Here is a 6,000-nt window from a genome sequence, read left to right on the forward strand (position 1 = left end):
ACTGTTCTCACTTATACAGCAGCTGGAGTTCCTTCCTCAGTATCTGCGCTGGATCTACCTATTTAAAGTAACATTTATAAATATACCCAGGGAGATACAGAAAGGACATAAACTCAAGTCCCATTCAGAGTCCTTCGGATGGAGGGCAATTATGAAAGGGCCAATGAAACTATATTAAGCTTCACTAATCCTGATAGCTGTTGTATAATATTTAAAGTTATACATAATTGTCAAGCACAGGCCCAGTAAGTTACTTAACCCACTTCCCTCATCAACACAATGCAGATATTAATAATAATAGTGTCTACTTTGTAAGGTTGTAGGCTGGATTAAATGTGTGTGTAAATGCAAAGCACTTGGACCAGGCACTTGGTATACAGTAAGCACTCAATAAAGCAGGGTAAATTGATTGTCATTGTTCTAACTCATTGTCTCTCAGGTCCATTCTCTTCTGCACATCCCCTCTGTTCTAGGCTTAAGAAGGATCCCAGCAGCTCCCAGCTGATTACATTCTAATACCCATCTAAACTGGTTCCCATTCTGGAGCTATGAGAACCTTCCTAATGCCAATCTGCTGACATCATTCTCCTGCTTTGAAACCTTCAATGGCTCTTTACTACTCTAAGAAAAAAGTCCAAACACCATGGGGTCCAGCATGAAACCCTTTAGGACCCAGCCACAGCAGTAACACTGGTAATGTATACCAGAAGGCAGAATCAAAGAAAGGTGCACAGATAAAGACCAGCACAACTCCAGGGGCTATCTCAGGCCTCCATGCTTTCTTTTCTCACGCTTATTCTGTTGCCTAGAAAGCCCTTCCCCTATAGTTACCCAAGCTAGAAATGGGAGAGTCTCCTCTGTCATATTTGCAAGAGATCTGTTTTTCCTTCCCTTCTTAACAGTCTCCTTAATGCCTAGGATATTCCCAAATCCACATAAAACCTTACCAAGCTAGACACAAGTTACCTTTCCAGCACATCATCCTCTTCCAGCAGGTGATACAAACAAACTACCTGAGGTTCTCAAAGTACAAACCTTAAAGCTTCTGCCCCTCTGTACACACTTCCCTCTGCCTAAAATTATCCTTTCTCCGACTTCTAATTCCCATTCCCAGTGAAGCCTTTGCTGGCATGCCTTCCATCTTCCATCCCATAGATGGAACTGATTCCTTCCCTTCACTCCCTTGGCCCTGGGACACCTCTTCCCCAGGGTTCTTGTAACGGCAGTGGCATTTCGTATTTGTAGGTCTGCCTTCCACACTAGCCTGAGAGCTCAAGGTCTTAGCAACTCCAGTACTTAATAATGATGCTTAATGTATGTTTCCTGGATTAAGTTTCCTGTGTAACTGGCATTATGCTGTCATTTTCCATTCTCCAAATTCAGGATGAGAGCTTTACTAAGGAACACTATTTATTACAGAATAGAATTTTTTGGAAGAAAGGTTTTCTTGTATCATTACAAAGGGATTTTATTACCACACTATCTAAAACTTTAAGGCTAAAAATTCCTGACTTAGACAATTATAAACAACATATGTAAAAATTTGGGCTAACCATATGAGGTTGGAGTTTTTTAAAGCAACAATTTTGAGTGGAACAAGAACAAATTTGGAATCACAGAATTTTAGAACTAGAAGGTTGCTTGGAGAAACTAAAGGTCAAGTGCTTTCCTTTTATAATTAAGGAAATATGTACAAGGCCCCTTATCAGTCAGTGGCAATAGCAAGACTAGAACTCGGCCTCCTGCTTCTTGGTCTCAAACACTACACCATCTGAGAGGGAAAACTAAATCGCCTATTCTATAAAATAAATGAGATACTCAAATTTCATATGAGCACATACACATTGACCTAAATTGTGTATCTCAATGTAATATCAAAGCAAACCCAGCCCAGGGGAACACAGTGAAGCAACAGAGAGAAGGGCCAGCTTTGAAGTCCAAGGGCAGAGTTAGAATCCCAGTGGGCCACTAGCGGTGTGCTCCTGATTAAACTGCTCGCGGGCAGTCTTCTCATCTGCAATGTGAGAACAGTACTTCTTTCAGAAACTGTTGTGAGAATTAAATGAGAACACCAGTGAGAGCATTCTGCAAATCATAAATGTTGCACGAGTGCCAGATATTAATAAAATAAAATATAAAATAGGTATTAGTTTACACTGTATTTTAGTTTGCACTGAAAAATACATTCACATGTGAATGTGAAAACTAGTCATGACTTCATTATTCTGTTTATCCTTAAATCTTTCTCTTGTTTTGATGCTGGCCTTTGCTCTGTTCAAGAGAATTATACCAGCTCCAAGGTAAGAAAAAGAAAGGGATATTAGGTCTTATTTGATTATGCAATAATTCATGTTTTTCTTAGACTCTGTTGTCAGTGACAAAATAGAAATAGCTCTTTAAAATCATCACAAGTATAATACCACCTTACAACTGTGTGACACAGGTAGCTGCTTATGTATTCAAACAGACTACAGGTCTCACACAAGCTTAATGTCAGTGAGGTGCAGAATCTTTAAGTTGCAAGGAGCATTAAGGATCATCTAAATCTTACATTCCTTTAAATGACAAATTATAGTATTTTATACTTCAACACACAAGTTAATTATTTCATATGTTAGACCTGATTATGGAGTATAGATGTCTATTAAGAAATGGAGCTGGGCATGGTGGCTCACACCTGTAATCCTAGCACTTTGGGAGGCTGAAGTGGGAGGATCACTTGAGCCCAAGAGTCTGAGACGTACCTGGGCAACATAGGGAGACCCTGTCTCTACAAAAAAATTTACAAATTAGCTGGGTGTGGTGGTACATGCCTGTGGTCCCAGCTCCTCAAGAGGCTGGGGTGAGAGGATCGCTTGAGCCCAGGACATAGAGGCTGCAGTGAGCTCAGATCATGCTGGGAAGAAAAAAAAAAAAAGCAAATGTCTCACAGGAGTACTTCCATCTGCTAAAATCTATGATGAATTAAACTCAACATAAATGCTCAGCCTGTGACACTGAAGTATAAATAGAACTTTCATAAAAATTTTTGACAGTTATTTCTCCATTGGATATTAAATCTCACTGATGTTTTTTATACCTGTGCAAACACAGTTACATAAATGTATGATCACTCAGTATAATTTCCACTTGAGATTCCATTTTTAGAAAGGAAACCATAGTTACTTATGATGATAAAGTAAGATAAGATATTAGGATAAGATAAAAGTCAAAGGCAAGAGAAAGGAAAGAATCATGACTATGTCCCAGGTTACAAATCAGTACTGCATGTGTTTTGGTTAACATAAATCAATTTACCAGGGTCTAATATATTTCAAACCAACAAGGCAAAAAACAAACAAACAACAAAAAAGAAACTGCATTCTGAAATAGCATTAACTATATCAAGATACTGTATATATTTGGAACCAGATGAGGTCATTTTCTCTTAGCATACATATTCACATGTATTAAATAAAATTTTAAAAATAAAGCTTTAAGCATGGCTTTATATTGCTATCAACATACATATAAATAGAACTTGTGAACATCAGATGTTTTACTCACTTTCCTTTGTGAAACATCCTTATAACATTCTCTTAATTCAGCATGTTGTCAAATAGTACTTATTAAGCACTATTCTCAGTAAATGAAACAGAACAGTCCCTTGTTCTGTGTTGTAATTTGGCACAGACAACAACCACAGAGGCCAGCCCTCCAAAGGGTATATCAAACTGTTCTAAAGAAAGATCACAACAGTAAGGCCCAAGAAAAAGGCACTTAAAATTCTGTACCAGTCCCAATTTAGTGTTTGTGATTGAGTAAAGGGTCAACCAAATGATCACTTGGCTCCTCCCCTCCACTATTTTTATCTCAATGGGTTGGGCATATGTTAATTTGTTATTACTCACTTAACTATTTCACTATAAATGTGCTTAGTATTTTCTATATACTTAGCTTTTAAATCCTATTAACTCAGCAGCTCCCACTTAAAAAATATATATTTTTTCCACATTAATGACAGGAAACACAGTTAACCAATTTACTAAACCATCACTGTGGCACAAAATTTTATTTGGAGACATTTCCCATTAACTACTGGGAAGATTTCTTTAAGAAAGGTCCTACCATTTTTAAGTAAAAATTATCTTTTGAGGTAAATGGTGATTCCAAGTGTTTTCATAAACATTGTGGGAAAAGATCTTCCTCCATAGTCTGCTAACTGATCTGTTCCTGGAAAGTCTCTTAGTGGCCACAAGAATTTGTTTTGTGCTCTGTACTACCTTATAACTTAGAACAGAGAAACAGGGGTTGGAGACACAAAAGAGAAAGTAATGTGCATAAAAGAACCAAGAAATAAAGAAAAGTGAGAGATAAAATGCTAATTTTGAGGCTGAGTGCTAATTTTGTGTCCAAGACTGTAAGTCAACAAATGTTTAGTGAAGGCTCGTACCCTACCTCCTAAGAACACAGCCAAACAAAGGTATGTTGAACAGTAAGTCGGACTCCTATGGATTTCTCTTTTGCAAGAAATACGTCTTTTCATCTAATCTAAGTAGCTCTTCAACTGTTTCTCTTTCTTCAATTCTTTGTGAGAAGGAAAACAGTTGTTTAGCCTTTTTTTCATGACAATTTTTTTACATATTCAGACAGGAAAGTGGTCTCTTAAACTTTTCTTCAAATTAAAGATTCACAACTCCTTTACCCTTTCTCATTCATGGGCCTTCTTTTTAATAAATAAGATTATTTCTACTGCTCTTCTCTGAATTTTCTCCAGTTTTAATTCTGTTTGTTTGTTTCTTTGTTTGTTTTAAGACAGAATCTTGTTCTGTCGCTCAGGCTGGAGTGCAGTGGTGTGATCTCGGCTCACTGCAACCTCTGCCTCCCAGGTTCAAGCAATTCTCTTGCCTCAGCCTCCCGAGTTGCTGGCATCACAGGCACCCACCACCACACCTGGCTAGTTTTTGGTATTTTTAGTAGAGATGGGGTTTCACCATGTGAGCCAGGATAGTCTTGATCTCCTGACCTCGTGATCTGCCCGCCTTAGCCTCCCAAAGTGCTGGGATTACAGGCGTGAGCCACCGCGCCCAGCCTCTTTCTTTGATTCTAGAGTCTGAAAGAGAAAATAGGATGTTTGACTAATGGCCTGGCTAACAGGCAAAGCAGGATTATTTTCCTATTCTTAAAAATTATATTATTTTATTGACATTAAAATAGGAATCCAGGATCTAAGGTAAAAGACACACATGACAGAAATTCTGGCTCAACTTATGCTTCACTCTACTATATACAGATCTGTTCTTTCAGTTTCCATTTTCTACTTCATGTATTTCAACTGTACATCTCCATATACATCTTCAAATGTATTACTACCATTTTCTTTTTCTATAGAAATTCCTCTTCCACCTCTACTTGTTTTCACAATTCAATCAACTCCACCAATTTAATATTACTTGACTAGCTAATGAGCTTGTTAACCTTTGTAACCTTCAGGAAGGTTACAAAATTTCTCAAACTTGCAAATATAAGTTTTTCAACCATTTGTATTCATAAGTTTGTCAAACCATTTTAACAATTTTCCTCCAGGAAAACTGCTCTATATCTTAAAGATCACTGCATTTTTAATGGCATTATATTTTTTAAAAAGATGATTTCCTTTTCCTCTTACATAATCTACCACCATTTTTAGAACTCTCTGTATAATACACTTTCCCTCCAGACACAGTCATATTTTTTCATGCACTTTTACTTAAATTGCATAGGATCCCTTTCTTTCCCTTTATTCATGCTACTGTGTGTTGGAAGTTTTTTGAGACCCAAGAAATTTTAATCCATTCTATTCCTAAATTTGTTTTACTCTCGTTGTCCCAACTTCCCATGGTAGTTTCTGGGATCTCCAACTTTTGAGAGCCATATACATCTGCACTGCAAAGCAATAAAAGAGATATCAAATGAACTAAGATAGGGACTTTTCACTGGGGAAGTTATATTGCAAAGGAAACACCTACATCATTAAGTATG

The 6,000-nt window shown here is 37.3% G+C and overlaps 1 protein-coding gene across 1 annotated transcript in view; it reads right to left on the reverse strand.

Moving 5' to 3' along the window:
• GAREM (GRB2 associated, regulator of MAPK1) overlaps positions 1-5,076 on the reverse strand; it is a 172,897-nt gene extending 167,821 nt beyond the window's left edge. The window contains exon 1 of the mRNA XM_011974387.1: positions 4,974-5,076. The gene's annotated coding sequence lies outside the window, so the exon portion shown is untranslated. The remainder of the gene's footprint in view (positions 1-4,973) is intronic.
• Between the last annotated feature and the right edge of the window lie 924 nt (positions 5,077-6,000).

The sequence above is a fragment of the Mandrillus leucophaeus genome, unplaced genomic scaffold (genome assembly GCF_000951045.1).
Source record: "Mandrillus leucophaeus isolate KB7577 unplaced genomic scaffold, Mleu.le_1.0 Scaffold145, whole genome shotgun sequence".
In the NCBI taxonomy this organism is placed as follows: domain Eukaryota; kingdom Metazoa; phylum Chordata; class Mammalia; order Primates; family Cercopithecidae; genus Mandrillus; species Mandrillus leucophaeus.